Consider the following 16,927-nt stretch of genomic DNA (forward strand, 5'->3'; position numbering starts at 1 on the left):
CCTCTGGCAACTAGGTCTGCAGCCCTGGGCACAGCTGGGAGGTTTCAAGAGAGGAGAAGTCAGTCATGCTGCCCCTGCTGCAAGGCTGACCCCAGCCAGTACTGTACAGAGCAGAGCTCAACCCTCCTCCTCCTCTTACATGGGCTCCTAGCAAACCCCCAGGCACTTCCAGAGCTTGGGTCCATTGTTCACACATCTGCAGTTCCAGGTGAAACCACTGCAAGCCTGCCGTGAAGGCAGCTTTTCACGCAGGGCTGCGCTGGCACCAGACCACCACCGGGGGAATTTCCAGGATCTCATGCAAACCTACAGGACTTCCACATTGCCCAAAATAAAGACGAAACAGTGGAGAGGCTGGTTAAAACAAGGCAAGCAAGGGAAAAAAAATCTGTGGCAGCTCCTTCAGACAGGCACTGCTATCTGCCAAGTCAGTGGCTCCTGAAGTAGCAGAGCGGCACACGGTGCAGATCGCCGTCCCCAGGGCAGGGCATCCCACGCCAGCGCACAGCTCACAGCACACTCCATGGCCAGCAAAGGGCACGGGCTGGCAGCAACATCCAGCTCACCACCTGCTCTCCCCTCTGCTGGGGAGAGATACTGCCACAAAACCCCTCCTGCCAGCCCTCCTCCAGCACCTGCCTGTCGTGGGACAGCGTGTGCTTCTTGTCCACCATCCCCACTCCTCGACCAGTAACGCAATCAACCCAACCGGCATGCTCCACCATGCCGCTGCCTCCTCCGGCCAGCAGGCCCAGCGCCATGCCCACAGGAGCTCAGAATGTACACCTGCCTACACCTTCACACGTGCCTTTGCTTGGACTCTCGAGGACTACAAACCCTGGCCAGCACGACCACCAACATGACCAGTCCTCCACCCCAGTGCTCTGTGCTCCAGAGAGCAGCAACACGAGGAGGGATGAAAAGGTGTTACAAAACAAGGACCAGCCAGCTCCACTTCTCCAGTACCACGGCACAGGTCTCCATTACGACCCCTTGCTGGGAGGTGCTGAGATGCTCTGGACAATCCCTCTGTTCCGCAGCTGCCCCCAGTGCAGCAGGTACTCCCATTTAAAATTTAAGGATACAACAATGTTCTGAAGATTTAAGACACGTTATGATTTTTCCCAATTAACCCCCACTTACAGTCCCTGCATGTGAACTACGCATCATCCCATTTCATCCTCCAGCTGAGGCAAACACTTGGTGTCTTGCCCAAAGTCAGCGTCAGAGCTGAAACGGATCTTTTGACTTCCAAACAAGCTCACGGTGTTAAGCTGCTTTTAACTGTCTCTATGGAAGATGAAAAACAAGAAGAAGAAAGGAACTGGGGAAGGAAATATGTAAGACTAAAAGAGACAAAATTAACAGGAGAAAATTAAAGAGGAGAAATTTAGGCTCTGACATCTGAAGTAGCTGTGGAGGAGCACACGTCTGGGTATTTTTTTTCTGGACCTGGCTTCCAGAAGAAAGGCTGGAGCACACATTCCTCAAAGTCAGATGCGAAGACGCTGACCACAGCACCTTGGGGACATGGTGAGCTCCATCAGCCCCTGAGACCCACTGGGCACCTTCGCCTCCAGTGTCTAGGCCCAGCACTGCCCTGGGCACCTGCTGTCCCCTGTCCCCAGCACCGCTGGAGGGGATGCCCTGCTCCCGGCCCTGCTCCTCCAAGTAGCTGCGTATGAAAGATGGTGGCCCACACCGTGCTGGCGGCCAGGGCGCCTCACTTTGACACCAACAAAGCACAAGGTTAATTTGAACCTCACAGCCCTGCTGCTGCGTGCTTGTGTCTCCTCCTCGCCCTCCCTCCCCGCTCTCCTTTCTGTGCAAAGCCTGACATCTACAGTTCTGTCTGGCACAGTCAGGGGCTGCGGTGGGAACCATGCAAGGACACAGGGACATGGTGGCTGTCGGCCCTCCATTCCCCGGCCTTTGCTCACCCACACGCCACAGCACAAAGCCACTTCAGCCCCAACAGGGAACACACGCCAGGAGCAAAGACCACCCAGCAGTACGACTGCAGTGGCTGTGGTTCATCTGAGCTACAGCCCATCCGAGACAAGCTCCTGTGCTGGCACTGACACCCAGCACTGTCCGACCGTGCACACACAAGGAGCCACGGCCCGGCAGCATCGCCTCCGCAACTGCTGTGCGGAAACCTCCTGCACCCCAGCATGGCAGAGCCCCTGCTCTGCTCCTGAGGGATCCAACGGCCTGGGCACCAGCCTCTGCACCACCAGAGACACAGGTAAAATGCACACGCTGCTGTGCACAGCCTGGATCCAGAATACCTTCACACTGCAGAAGCAGGGCTGGTTTGCAGACTCTGCAGCTCTCCAACCTGTGCCTCAGACACCAAGTAGCTCCGTGCACTTCACCTGCTCAGGCTCCTGAACCAACGTCCAAGCCTGCCAACATGCCTTCCCACCACAGGGTACCTCAGCAAACACACCTTGGTGAAGCCCCAGATTCTGCGTCATCTCTAACAACATGCACCTGATTGCACCCCTCAGCCCAAACAACCTGCACCTGATGACAGCTCAGCCACCTGTGCTTCCGCACCCTCCTCACCTCACCCTTCTTCATTCAACTCCATTATAACAAGAGGACCAAAACCCTCTGAGCCCATCACCAGACGTCACAGCTGCTCAGGAAACCCAGCGCCCAGCCCTGCAGGATCAAGCATATCATCGCCACATTACCATCAGCGATTCCATTTGTGCACTGAATTCTGCGTCGAGTGTGCAGCATGGAAGGAGGGTTAAATGCCCTGCTACCCAACTAAATCAATCAGCCATTTTGGAGCCAGGCTACCACCAGCCAGGAAAGCACTGCTGCAAGTCTGAGGTGAGCCCAAGAGACGACGCAGGGTGCACTGCTGCCAGGACCTGAGGGTTTGGGAGTAGCTCCCATCTTCCCTGGGCAGAGACTTATGCTCCAGCAGGCACACTCGTGCCATGAAAATAAACGCTAAGAGCTAACATGTTACAGGCCCTGCAGGCTCCATTTTCCCAGATACCCAGGCAGAGGGAGGACAGGAAAAAACCTTTTCCTAGAGCTGCCATGCACATAATCTGCTCCAGCATCACTGCCAAGCCAAGGAACCCGTGCAGCCCAGCTCTCACCAGATTTAATACCTGAAACGCTGGTTACCACAGGGCCAGCACCCTCACACTCAACAGCAACATGCACCACACAATTCAGAACACTGTGAAATGCTGGTTTTCCAAGTGGGGGGAAAAATAAAAATACTGCTGCTCCTCTTTGCTTTTTCATAGCAAGAAGCATGTTTGGCACTCGTGACATAATGAAATTACAATCAACAGCCAAGTGTTTCTCCCAGCAGCAAACTCAAGGGCAAAGCTGGGTGGCCACAGTTCGCCATCATCCCGCTCTCCCTCCATCTCAGCAGCACCTGGGACGTGTTGGCAGCCAGCATCAGCTGTGGCCTGTGTTGAGCTCCCTTCTTGACACCCCCAACCAAAAAATAATTTTGTGTGAGCATGAACCTGGACAGTGCTCACAGCCACCTCTGACATGCACAGCACACACATGGCGCTCACAGCCCCGTGCGCAGCCAACATCGCTGTGGCGATGAGCACCCACCTCCCGCACCAACAGATGGACACGTCTGTCCGGCACAGCCGACAAGGAAGTGCTGGAAGCTCTGGCTTCCTGCTGGCGCAGCAAGACCCGACACATCTCCAAGGGGAATGAGGGTGGCCAGGGCCGGTGGGATCCCCAAACCAGCAGCAGGACCACTGCCAGCAGCAAGGGAAGCCCGACTCGTATCCACCCTGTTTTGTTTTTCTGGTTTTTTTTTAAACTAGGTGGAATTTATCTATTTCTCCAATCCCTGCCTACACACAAACCCAATCTCGGGAGCAAACAAAAATGCCTGAATCGCAGATCAGAGACAAAGCAGAAGGCAAGCGGGCGGCCTGCTCCCGCTGCCCTCACCTCACCCCTCGGCGCGAGGCGGTTATATTTAGGTACCGCCACGGTCTGCGGTGCCGCGGCCCCCTCGGGCACGGCGCAGAATGCAGATTTTCCAGACAACAGACCACAACAGCTCCGTCAAAACCATTAGAGGCTGCGGCGCCCAGGCCTGAGCACAGATGTTTTGATTCCCACTCTCCTGCCACGACAGCCCTCGACAGCCCCATCGCTGCCGCCATACGCTGCACACCCGACCTGAATTTTGGCCGTCGAGAAGGAAGGGAGGAAGGAAGGGCAGTCCCTCTCCCCAGAGAGGAGCTCCTCTCTCTGGTCTCCCCCTGCATCACCCCAGGGATGGCCAGCCTCCCTCAGGGCTCCCAGACAGTATGGGGGATGACCCATCCTGAGGAAACAGGAGCAGTGCAGCGGGGACAGCCCCACAGGCACCTGCTGCAGCCCCGGGGCCTCTCCCAGGCCGAAGCCCCACAGCCATCAGTCGCAGGAGCCTGCAAGCGGCACACGGGTCTGCTACATGCTGGGCCAGAAGGACCTGTTGGGACCCGGCTTTGCTCACAGCCCACCTCTCCTGCCAGCCGGACGCACCCACTGGTACACGGCCCCCGAAACCACACAAAGGCCAAACCTTGGCCATGCTCTGGTGAAGGGATGCAGGAACCGTGAAACGCTCGGCCTCTCCCCAGCCTGTCCCTCTGGAACCGATCTCCGCAGCGCAAACACACCTCCAGCCCCAGCAGGGCCGGCGCACACTGCCGCCAGCACCCACTGAAGATGGTTGCTGTAAAGTCTCCCAGCAGACGCGCAAGCGACACCGGCAGGGAAATGCTCCCACGAGGGATCGAGCCCCCCCAGAATAGAACACGGCATGCGAATAAAGTTGATGTAAAAACCCACTAGTCCTTCTCCGGATTCTCCGCGCAATGTTTTTTTTTTAATTATTATTATTATTACTACTATTAACTGTTATTTTGGAAAGCGGAAGGTGTTAACGGGGAGGCTGACACAGCCAGCTGTGTGTCCATCGGTTGGGGATTCAGCGATTCCTGCTGAAGCTGTTCAACCGCTGGCCAGGCCCAAAGCAAATCTGTCGCTCCTAGCCTCTGGCATGACACCGACAGCAACCAGGGCGGGGGTCAAAGCAGAGAGATGAAAGAGGGACACACGCCTCTGCTTTTGTTGGCGTGGCCACTGCCAGGCCCTGGTGTGACAGCGGCCATGACAAGGCCAGGCGGCAGCGCCGGGCACACGGGGCTGCCTGTACTGCCTTGGTCCGCCAAGCAGCACCTCAGCTCGGTCCTGCGGGAACAAAAGGCAGTGGCAGGGCAGGAGGGAGGCTCCGGGGGCTCCACAGCAAAGGGCCAGCGCTGCTGCGGCCGGCACTGCTGCGCGGGAGAGGGGCTGGAGCCAACTTCCTGCTGCCCTCTGTCCCCAAAATGACCGCATTAAAAAGAAAAGAAGAGCATAAAAAAAGACAAATACAGCAGAGCAACTTCTGGGGCCACGATGCAGAGTTTCGCCCCCCTTTAATGTGCCTTTTCTTTGCTTTTGTTCCAGTCGAAGGCAGCCTGTGGAGCGAGAGCGGGTGGGAGGCAGCTCAAGCAGCCGCACAGGGGAAAGCCCTCGGCCAGCGGCTGAGCAGAAGCCCAGCAAGCCCTGGGCCTGGCCGCAGGGCTGGCACTTCACGGTGGTGGGGAGCCCAGAGTGAGCCTGCTGTCAGGGGCCTGGGACGCTCCGTTCGCCCCCCTCCCGGCCGCTCTCTGGCCTCCGCCACTGCGGCAGCCGAAAAGCCACACCATCTTCACTCAGTGCCGGACCAGACAGTGCTCCCTAATGAGGGAGCATTACAATCAGCTTGTAATGCTGAATTTTTAATGCTGCCGAGGGCTCTGTTACATAATAAAGGGGGAAACGGGAGCAGAGGGCAGCCGGCGGGGCGGCCCGATCCCCCTGGCCACGCAGGTGGTGGCCCTGGCCCACCGGCCACCCCTCGCACCCCCTGACCCGCTGCTTACCGCCAGCGCCGCAGGACGGGGCGTGCACGACGCCCATCGGAGCTTCTGCCCTGCCGGGAGGGTTGCACAAACTTTCCTCAAGTGCATGGAGGGGTGATGCCAAAACGCTGGCTCCGCACTCTGCCGCGGCTCGGCCGGGAAATGATTTAAAAGCAAAGTTCACGAGCATGTTAACGGCATGCTCTCGTATGTCCCCGCACACACGGGCTGCGCCGCGCCGCTCAGTAATACCCTAAGACTGTAAATCTATAACCACTGCAATGATTTAGTGATTAAAAACATGATAACATATTGTGTAACTGCAAACCACAGAACCCCTGCCAACTCTCCTCCGAGATACAGGAACAAAAATACAGAAAATATGTTGCTCGCAGCGGTCTTCCTAAACTCGATGGAAAGATTTTAATAATAACAATGCAAAAAAACACCAAAAAATAAACCCCGAAAACAAAAACCCAACCCAGACATCAGAAAAGTCTGGATACAAAGCAAGGCTAGGAAAAAAAATATTTAAAAGACGGAATTTTAAATACAGTTCTTGCTGTAACAAATTGCAATCTAAACATGCCTCGCTTTTTTCTCTTTTTAAGTTTGTCGTAACTGGAATAACTGGTCTTGTGTGATGTCTTGCATATTCAAAGTGGTTTGTAATAGGATACGGAGACCAAACCTTATTTGCCTAAACTCAATGGGTTTTATTTTTTCCCCTCTGCCCCCCCATTTCTTTTCCTTTTATTTTCCTCCCCCCCCACTTTCTCCTCTAACAGAGGGAGGGTGTGGGGGGAGGCAAAAGGAAGCGAGGGCTTTAAGCCGTAAGGAAAATACCTGAAAGGGGAAGCTGCAACCCGTAATACAGCAAGAAAAGCCAAATATTATACATATATTTTTAAAGGCAGCTATGGGAGTTTTGGCCTCTAAGCAGCCAACTTGACCCGATTCTCTCTATTCTCTTATTTCGTCCGTTGCAGGATTCCTGCACCTTCAGTCGGATTCGAACTCAATGTGACCCTAAGGAGGGAGTCACCGAGTCTCCAGAAAATTGCTCCATATTAAACAGGAGCAAGAAGAGGAGAAAGACAGACAGCCGGCGCAGAGGGGACACGGCTGAGTTAGAGTCCAGGACATACCGAGAGCAGCTCCAAGCACAGCGGGAGAGACAAACAGACCTTGCTCGGAACCAATTTTTGTTTGTTTGTTTAAAAAAAAAAGGGGGGGGGGAGTTGAATAATTAAAAAAAAAGACAAAGACACAAACAAACGCAACCCAAATTATAAATAATTCACAGTCCGAATCCGCGTGTGCTCAGTACCCCCGCACGCCGTGCCCAGCCCGGGCACACACACACACACGCTCCCCTCGGAGGGTGCGTGCGGCAGCGGGAGCCTGAGCGCGGCGGGTCCCGGCGGGGACCGACAGCGACTCGCGTTTCACGTACTGCGATAAGCGCCGGGCGATGCAGCCCCGAGTCATTAACCCCGGCCCCGAGCCGGCTCGGCCTGCGGTGCCGCCCGCCCCCGCCGCGCTCCCGCACCGAGCCGCCCGCGGGGAACGAGAATCGCCGTTACTGTGCGCGGCCAGGCCGTGCGGGCCGCGGGGTGCGGGGCTCCGCGGGGTGCGGGGTGCCGCGGGGCCGGGCCCGCCACCGCCGGGGCAGTTTTCGGCACTTTCTTCGCCCCTTTGTTTTCCGGCGTGTCGCCGGCGCGGAGCGGCCGCGGCCCGGCGGGGTCCCGGGGGGCGCGGGCTCCGCTCGAGGCCGGCTCCCCGCCGCCGGCCCCGCCGCGCACAAAGCGGCCGGGCGGGCGCCGCGCTCGCTGCGCGCCCCGCGGCCATGGCCGGCGGGCGGGGCGGGGGGGCTCCGCGGGCGCGTAGCGGCCCCCGCGGCGCCGGCACCTGCGCGTCCCCGGCGGCAGCGGGGCTCCGGGACGGCGAGCGGCACAAAGTTTGCTGGGGGATCCGGGGCGGTGGGTGGGAGCGGGCGGGAGGGGGGGCCGGACCAGCCCCATGCAAAGCAGCCCGGGCGCCCCGAGCAGGAGGAGCCCGAGCGGGGGACAGGGCAGAAAAGTTGCCACTTACGCGGTCGCTGCTCCGGCGGCGGCGGCGCTTTTAATCCCGGGCGGCGGCGCGGGGGCTACAGATCCCATGCAGGCTGCGGCGGCTGCGGCGGCAGGAGCGCGGGGCTCCGCGGAGGGGCCCGGGGCAGCAGCAGCGGGAGCCGGGGGCAGCAGCCGGAGCCGAGCGGGAGCCGCCGCCGCCGCCGCCGCTGCCCAGCAGCAGCATCGTTGTCGGGGAGTTTGCAGCCCCCCGGAGAGAGGGGGCCGCGGGCGGCGGCAGCAGCAGCGGCGGCGGCGGGTCGGGGCGGAGCGGCGGGCGCGGAGCGGAGCGGGCGGCGGGCGCGGAGCGGGCGGCGGGGCTGGCGGTCGCCGGAGCAGGAAGCGCCCGGACTCAGATCTGATGATTGGGAAGAAAAAAAACTCTTTGGATCTTTATTCTGCTAATTAGTTTCCTGCAAAAAATGGCTGATTAGTGCAGTGCGCATGTGCCTCATTACCCAGGCACGACGGGAAGGGCTAATTAGCCACCTTCTGGATCAATAAGATTCAGCCCAGGCGGCGGGGGAGGGAGCGAGCGCGCAGGAGCGGGCGGGGGGAGCGCGGCGGCGGCGGCGCCGCACCGAAACTTGGGGCAAGCGGCCGGCCCCCAGCCCGCGGCGGGGGGGCCCGGCCCGGCCCCGCCGCGCTGCCCCGCTCCGCGCCCTGCCCGCGCAGCGCCGTGCCGTGCCGTGCCGTGCCGGGCAGGGGGCGCGGGGCCGGCCGGCGGCTCCGCACCGCTCCGCGGCGGCGGGACCTCCGCGGGGCCACCTGCCCCCGCGCCCCGGGCGGGGCCGCGCCGCCCCGCGCAGGGCCGAGCCGGGGCGGGCCGACCCCCGCCGCCGCCGCCGTCGCCGAAGTTTCCCCAGGAGCCGCCGGGAAAGTTGCGTCCGGCAGCGAGCGCAACTTTGCGCGCCGGCCCCGCCGCCGCCGCCCGCAGCATCCCCGCAGCATCCCCGCGGCGCGGCCCGGCCCCGTTCAAACTTGGCGGCCGCCGCTCCGAGCGGGCCGGCGGATCAATGCGGCCGCGGCCAGCCGCGCTGGGAGCTGGGCTACAGGTTTCACCAGCCATCGCTGGCAACAGCTTTGTCATTTTCTAAAAATAAGAAGCTAAAAGTTATTGTAGAAGAAGGGGCTTTTTTTGTCCCCCGCACAATGTGCCTTTTGTGAGTTTAATGCCATTCTGGGGCTCTCTATAGCCCTGGACAATGGGGAACTCCAGGAGGCGGCTGTGCCTCTGCCTTTTTTCTTTCTTGCTTTCTCTTTTCTCCCCCCCACCCCCTCCTCTTTTCCCCCCTTTTTTCTTTTTCTTTTTTTTCTTTTTTCTTTTTTTTTTTTTTTTTTTAAGGAAAGGATGCAACATTCCTCCAGTCCCACCAGCACCTCTGCTTTGACTAAATAAATATTTCTCTAGCCTAACGGTAATGTTTTTCACTTTCTGCTCGGGTTGATGTCTGATTATTATTTAAAATTTTTATTTCAAGGAGCTTCTCCCTCCCCATTCCAGCCCTAGTGAAAATGTAGATGATCGCTGGGAACGTGGGATTTGAATTTTAGGAGGAGGTGAACCAGTAAAGAGCCTCTGTCCAGGCTTCAGGAATATGGTTTTTTCATCTTTCTATAAGAGGCTATTTTTATTATTAGCAGAAATGCATCTAAATTATTGTCTTGAAAATCTAAAGAAGCTTTTTTTTTTCCCCCTGCTTTTTTGCCTTTTTTTTTTTTAATTTTCATAATAACCCAAATAATTAACTTCCCGGTTTGTTTCATAGCTCTGAACAAGGAATGCAGTTACGGTCAGTTTTTCCATTTGGGAGAACCTTAATGTAGATGTATTTTATACTGCAAGGTAATAAACTGCATGTTTGTTAGTATTTTAATGCAATATCTTGAGCTTTCCCTACTTCTTAACGTGGGTGTTGTCATTTGGAATTTTGACAAGTCCCTTTAAGTGGGATGGGGGGTGAAGGAAGAGGACGGGTGATGAGGAATTTGACTGTACTGTTGATGCATTGCTGGAAGTGTCTTGCGTTTGGGAGAAAGTCACAGGTTTTAAGACTCAGGGTTCAATAGGTGCCACGGTTCTGTGGATGTTGTACCTGCAGCCCTGGTGTGTCCAGTGACCCGGGTGTGCCGTGTGTGAGTCCTGGTGCTTGAATTGACTCCAGAGTGAGACCAGTTTGCCTTTAAATGCTGCCCTTAAAAATCGGTCAGTTCCTGCACAATACATGTCTGTCTGGTTTTATGGAAGAATAATTGTTAATGTACTCACCCTTCCAAAAAACAACAAAAAAACCTCCAAAAAACCCGAGCCCTCCAAAAAAACCAACCCAAGCCTAAAAAAAAAAACAAACTAAAAAAAACCAAAAAGCAACCGACCCCCAAACCAGGGAGCCCTGGGGGAGAATCAATTTTTCGGGGCTGCTTGATGTGCTGCCTGGGAAGGTGCATGTAATTTGTAGCTGTTGTTCTTGCTGAACGTGAACCAAACGTGGGTTGAGGAAGGAGCTGAGGCGAGAATAAAGTAACCCTTGTCTTTAGCACTTGGGATAACTTGGAAGTGCCTCTTTTCCCCTGAGGCTGTGGATCTGGCGGCCCAGGCTGCGGGTGCTGCCTGTGGCCACACTTTTTGCAGAGCAAAGCAAAAGGAAATGTGTGGGGAAGTTGGGGAGCAAAGGAGCGACTGTGGATGCTCCAGAAATAGGCACCTCCACAGGGACGTGTGCGGGCGCGCGCTGGAGCCATAGATGTTGTCTCTCTGCTTGCATCGTGAATTCTAGCTGTGTGCTGCTGTCCTCTAATTTCCCATGACAACATATGGATCCCATAAAGGCAAACATGCCGGAGTGCATCTGTCTGGGTAGTTAACACAAACCAAACATCCCCTGCTCGGAGATCCCGCTGCTCCTCTGGCCGTGCTGCGCGGAGCCCTCCTGCGACAGCCCTTCGCCGCTCCGTCTTTCTTCTCCGTCACGCTCCCGGGACGAGTTCGAGTGCCCCGAAAGGGAGGAGGGCAGCAGGCGCCAGGTCAGAGGAGCGGAGGGGTTAAGCAGGGAGAGGGGCGTGCGCCCTCCGGCCCCCCCACCCTTCTGGGAGCTGCTCCAGCCCGAGCAGGCTCTGCCCTGGGGTCAAGTCCTAGGACATCTTCCCTCCCCTCCTGGGGAGGCAGGAGCTCGGGCTGGGAAGGGAAACAGCCAGATGAGCAGAGAGCAGAGGTTTGCCCCTCGTCCTGGACGCAAGACGTCTGGGAGCTGGGGAATGAAAGAGTTCCCAGTTTTCCAGGTTGCAAAAAGAGGTGATGAGGGGAGGCTGTGTGTGAAAAGAAGGGAAGGAACAAGTGACGGCTGCAGGACCGGCGGATAAACCACTACGCAAACACTGAAATGCAGCCAAGGAATTAAGGGATAATTCGTACAGAAGTCGTTAGGTATGATTACATGTATGTGCACGTGTGTCTCCTCTAGAAAATTTACTTCCCATAAGATTTCTTTGTTTTACGCAAAAAACCCAATCTGGTTGGTAAAATATAAAAAGGGGCTTCCTTTACTTTAATTACAAATTTTGATACAGCCTCATCTGCAATTGTGCGGGTGCCTCTTGTTTCTGTATGTGTATCTCTGCATATGCATAGATGGGATTTTGGGTTCAAATAGCTTTTAATGTGCTTAGCAGAAAGAAGCTCTTAGTATCAGATCTGAAGGGAAAATAAGACTGATTTTTCCCATAGGAAACTTGCTAAAGACACAGTTATTAGATTAACCCATTTTTTTGTCTCGTGGCATATCTGATGTATTTGCACATAGAATTGTATCGTTTCATTTCTATGTTATTTTGAATAGATGGAACGAATAGCGGCGCTTTAAGGGGAAGTTATTCTTTGTAGAAATGTGTACAAATTAAGAGGAACAACTTTGAAGTAAAATGTTTTTCAGAGGCAGCAAATAAGACTTTCTGGACAGGACTCTCAGCAAAAATGGTTGTTATCTTTAACATGTAAAATGGGGGTGAGCAGCTCCAGTTCCCTGGGCTCTGCAGGGAGATCAGGTCCTCCCCTGGAGACACGACCTGGCTGCCAGGGGCCCAGGAGGCAGGGGTGGGTCAGATTTGCATAGGGCTGTGGTGACAGCACTTGACTCGGGTGAATTTTTAGGGATCCATGAGTGCATCCCACTGCTCACCGCCCAGCACAAGCCGACTGGGCCAAGGCTCTGCGGTGCCGGAGGCTGACAGGGCACAAGAGGCTGATGTATGGGGAGAGCTAAAAAAAAAAGTTCCAGGCTATCTTTTTAAATTCAGGCTTTAAAAATTATTGGTTGGGAGAGGGGAGATCCAGCTTAGAAAAAAAAGTCTTTATAGTATCATCCACTTCCATAGCTCTGTGCTTCTTGGAAATGTGTCTGAAGAATCAGAACAAAGCATGGAAGGCCAGAGTCCTTGAAGGAGCTCCAAATGATAAAGTCTGCCATTCATTTTAAACACTGCGTGCATTGTGGAAACACAGGTCAATTTGAAGGCATTTGTCAGATTTCCAGTTCCCTCTGCTCCTTTGCAATGGAAATTTGCAATCAAATCCCTGTGCTGGAGCTGGGATGTCTGCCTTGATCAGTTTGTATGACTCTATGCCCAAAGCATTGGCCAGGTAAGCTAGCTTTTCCTTTGGAAAGTTTGTTTGTGCAGAGTTGAGCAGGAGAACGGGGGAAGGTTGGGGGAATTGGGCTGGAGCAGATGCGTTTGTTCTGGGTTTGGAAGGTGGAAAGGGCAGGCAATCAGCAGCAACGGATTGCACAGGGCTTGCTGAGCTGCAGAAGCGAGCTGATACCATTTAGAGACGCCCAGCAAGAAGCATGGAAAGGGATATTCCAGCAGCAGCACCGTCATTGTTGGGATGCAAAAAAGCAGCAAGGCTGGAGAGCCACACTGCTGAGCAATTCCAGCCAGATAGCAGGGATTTCTTCTGGAGGCATGTTTGTCTCAGTTCCTGGGGGGGCTGCCGCCCTTATTTCTGAGACATGGGGATGCTGGAGGCAAAAGCCTATTTCTCTAGAAGAAATGCTGTAGGATTTGGAGAGGTTTGGGCTGGGGGGATGTTCAAAGGAACATTTGTTCTTTTGTCTCATATATATTTCTGGGGTTTTACCCGATTATTAAAAGACATTGTGCGCTAGGCAGTGGGAGTCACAGGACCTCTGTTGGCTATTCCAGCTGTCCCCAAACCTCTGGTGAGGCTGCAGCAGTGAGGCTGAGTAAACACCCCTCAGTCAGCCAGCATGTTTGTAACATGCATTTGCTTGTTTTGCAGGCCATAAAACAAGAGGAGTGGATGTGTTTGCCATGGAAATAAACACTTGGAATACATCTATATGTTTCTTGGCTTTTTGAGAGAAATTAAGAAAAAAGTCTTGGCATTTAATTAGGAGTTGCTAACCTGATAAATATTGAGCATCATTTCTCTGTGAGCTGCTCCATGTGCTCAGAGTACTCTATGGATGTATTCCACAACTGCACTTATTTAATGCCTGTATCACCTCGTGCCTATTGTATTTATGTTGTCATCAATGTCAGATTTTAATTAAACAGTTAAATCACTGTCACAGTAATTTCCCTAGAAAACTATTTTAAATGAAAAATCCCACAATAAATGTTTGGGAACCATCTTAAAGGGGAAAAAGAGGGAAATAAGTTACATAATAAAATTACAGTTACCCCAGAATTAGGGAAAAAAATGTTTTCAGCATTGAGAAGCATTCTGGATTACAGGGTGGTTTCCACAGAATTCAGAGTGTGTCAGCAGGGACACCTTGGCTTGTCTGGGGGCTGGTGTGGGTCAGTCAGGCAGAGCTGCTGCACAGGGCAGCCCAGGGCTGGCACTTCCCGTGCTCACCCCCTGCCACTGTGGGCCAGGAGCAGTGACAGCAACCGTCTCCTGTCCGTGCAAGCCAGGTACCAAACGCTCCTTGGAAAATAGCCCATCAGCCTTCTTTCCCTCTGAATTATTTCAGAATTAAACTGGAGATTTGCAAGGAAGTCTGCATCGAAATATTTACCAAGTTAGGCACCAGCACCAGCTGCACTTACTATATAGTAACATCCTCCACCCCTGCGTTGTAAGCAATGAGAAATCGGATCTGACACAGCATCTTTGCCGCAGTTAATCAAACAGTTCATCGTTATCTCTTTGTAAATATCTGCTCTTACTCCTCTAAAACCTGTACTTCTTTGCACGGAAAAATCACAAACACGAGATGCAAAATTCATCAGACAAGATATCTGCAGGAATCACGCTCTCAGCCGCACGCCACAATATTACCTGTATTTAACATAAGCACATCTGACATTTGCGGCGACGCGAGCGGCGCATATTGAAATTGGGGGCCCAGGCTGTGATTGCAGCGCCACGTCCCTCGCAGCCATCCCCAGCCATGCCGGCCGCCAACAACGCTTTCATTTGTGCCCCGGGAGGGCTGTGCCGGAGCGAGTGCCCCCGAGAGTGGCGGGGGCTGGGGGCCCTCGCTGTCTCCCTGCTCCCCCCAGCGCCCAGCCTCAGGGGTCACCCCCACCCCATTCCCATCCTGCTGTGGGAATCCTGGACAGTGTTTCTTTTAGGTCCATGCTGCATTTTTATTGGAATGCAGCTTTGCAGATTGGGTTATGGCTGGGCTGCGTGTGGTTTCTATCAGCCCTGAAGTGTTTTACAGCTGGAGATGATTTGGGGGGAGGGGGGGACATATCCAGCCTGTCCACAGCCAAGTCTGATGTTCATCTGCTGCTGTCTCTCTGATTTTTTTCTATGTGCCTCCATCAAAAGGTGAGGTTGGCACTGGAGGGGGTGATGATGACAAGGGCAACAGCAGGTCCATCCCTTCCTGCTCCACGTTTGAGTTTGGTTCTCCCACAAGCTGTTTGCCAGCAGATCCCTTTTCTCCTGCGGCCACAGCAAACCAAGGTAGCTGGTGCAGCTGTGCCCAGGCTGGCTGCAGGCAGTGCCCTGGGGGGAACTCCCACCCCAGACAGCTCCACTTGTCAGTTCAGGGCACAAAACCTTTAACCTGAATTCAACCAGTAAACCCCAAAGCACTCACTCCATCAGTGCAGAGCCATGGTAGAGTCTCCACAGCCCCCTTGGCCAGGCAAACCCTTGCCTGGACTCTTCCAGGTCCACCTGCATGGTGCCCAGTGGCTCTGCGACCAGAAGGGCCTTGGCAGAGCATATGCAACCAGAAACACGTATTTTTATACATGGGAAAGGGGAAAATAGATGAGGTTGCACAGAACCCTCCTCCAAGCAGGAAAGGCTGTGCTGGAGGAAAGTATTGCTCATAATGACACTTAAGCCCAGACACTTGAATGCTAAAGGTTAAACTTACATTCTTCAAGAAAGGGCTCCGTGCCAGCTTGAACTGTGTTGTGTGTTCACTATTGCCTCCTCCTCCTCCTCCTCTTCATCCACTGTCAATCCACTTGGTATGTGTTGAAGTAACTGAGGTTTTGGGGTGGGGCTTTTTCCTCCCCTAATGTCTGTTCTCTCTACCAGTTCTTGGCCCTACGTCTGTCACAGGGTTAAAAAAAAAAAAATTAAAATCAGTGTAGTGCCCATACAAAAGGAAAGTGTGTTTTTTTCTTAGCTGCAAACTACTGTAGCTTCAATCCATCAAAGACCAGCCTCAGCATATGTTCTGTCCTCCAGTGACACACAGTTCATAGAACACCATCCTCCACCTCCTGTCCTCAGCTGAACAACCAGAATGTACATTCTCACAATAAGGTTAAAAATGGAATTATAACACAAATTGAAAGACTGATATGTACGGTAACAATAGGGGGGCAAAAATAATTTTGGAGACAATCCACACCAGGGCTGGAGATGAAACTGGTGGCAATGCTTCCAAATGCTCAAACCAAGGAAGAAGAAACAGGAAAACGCCCACGGAGGAGTAGCACTTTAAGATGGATTTCAGCATAATATGGAGAAACAGACATGCAGTTTGGATGCTGCATTTAGATCTTAATGATCAAAGAGCACCTTCTCCATATACTTTCATGCTTCTCCCCAGATATTTCCCATAAAAAAAGAATGGAAATAACATTACATTGTGCATGCCTTCTAAAGCAGCCCCTTTACACAGGCTCATGCAGGCTTTTCGTGGAGAATCAGTCTTAGGTGAAAGCACAGAATACGGATCCCTACATCTCAGCAGCAGCAGCAGGTAGAGGAGACCCAGACAGGAAGGCTGGATCAAAGGCTTTGAGGAGGAGCATGGAAAAGAGCCAGAGTGAGCTTCAGAAGTCAAATGCAATTTTTATTTGGGTTCAGAGATGATAAAAGGCCAGTGATGTTCATTTTCCTACTTCCTGCAGCAAGGGAGCAGGGGGCTGCAGGGCTCCTCATCCCTTTCAACAGCAGCTCTCTGCAGTGTATTTCTTGGCACAGCCCTAATTGTATCTCCTGGTCCCAGTGGAAGTTCACGCTTTTTAATATCTCTTATTGCTTCTGCAATTGCTGCCACCAGTCAGCAATCACAAACAGGAAGCCGTGAGTCAGCAGAGCCATAACCCGTGGGCTGACAGTGGCCAGAGGAGAGGGACACTCCTGGAAAACACAGCAAAGGGCCGAGCCAGCCAGGCCCCGTGGGCTGAGCTGCGGGAATGGGGCCGGGACACGCCCAGGGAGGTGTGCAGAGCCTCAGTTCCTAATTCAGCCCTGCAGCTTACACTAAAACCGGGGACAAAGGCCCTGACGCTCTGGGCCTGAGCACCTTCTGAGAGGTTTCCCAAAGCTGGTCCCCAAAGCCGTTTTCCACGGCAGGGCAACAGCAGAGAAGGACACTGGGTTGAGTTGCCCATCCGTGCTCCAAAAAGCAGGGGTTTTACCCT

At 54.2% G+C, this 16,927-nt stretch overlaps 1 protein-coding gene and 1 long non-coding RNA gene across 11 annotated transcripts in view; one reads left to right on the plus strand and one right to left on the minus strand.

Annotated features, from left to right (window-relative positions):
• Nucleotides 1-16,927, minus strand: part of ZFHX3 (zinc finger homeobox 3) — a 480,743-nt gene that overhangs the window by 118,896 nt on the left and 344,920 nt on the right. For 6 of the 10 annotated variants that reach the window (XM_085071261.1, XM_085071270.1, XM_085071269.1 and 3 more), the window contains 2 exons: nt 15,421-15,602; nt 8,043-8,417 (listed from right to left, as the gene is read on the minus strand). The gene's annotated coding sequence lies outside the window, so the exon portion shown is untranslated. Of the gene's footprint in view, nt 1-2,291; nt 3,551-5,969; nt 7,726-8,042; nt 8,418-15,420; nt 15,637-16,927 lie in introns of those variants that run through there. The other 4 variants (XM_085071266.1, XM_085071268.1, XM_085071264.1 and 1 more) reach the window with 4 other exon arrangements.
• Nucleotides 8,414-13,653, plus strand: LOC146431969 (uncharacterized). The gene is made up of 2 exons (XR_014854450.1): nt 8,414-12,695; nt 13,356-13,653. It is a non-coding gene; the product is annotated as an uncharacterized LOC146431969 (long non-coding RNA).

Source organism: Lichenostomus cassidix, chromosome 11, assembly GCF_008360975.1.
Source record: "Lichenostomus cassidix isolate B80296 chromosome 11, HeHo_3.0, whole genome shotgun sequence".
Lineage (NCBI taxonomy): Eukaryota > Metazoa > Chordata > Aves > Passeriformes > Meliphagidae > Lichenostomus > Lichenostomus cassidix.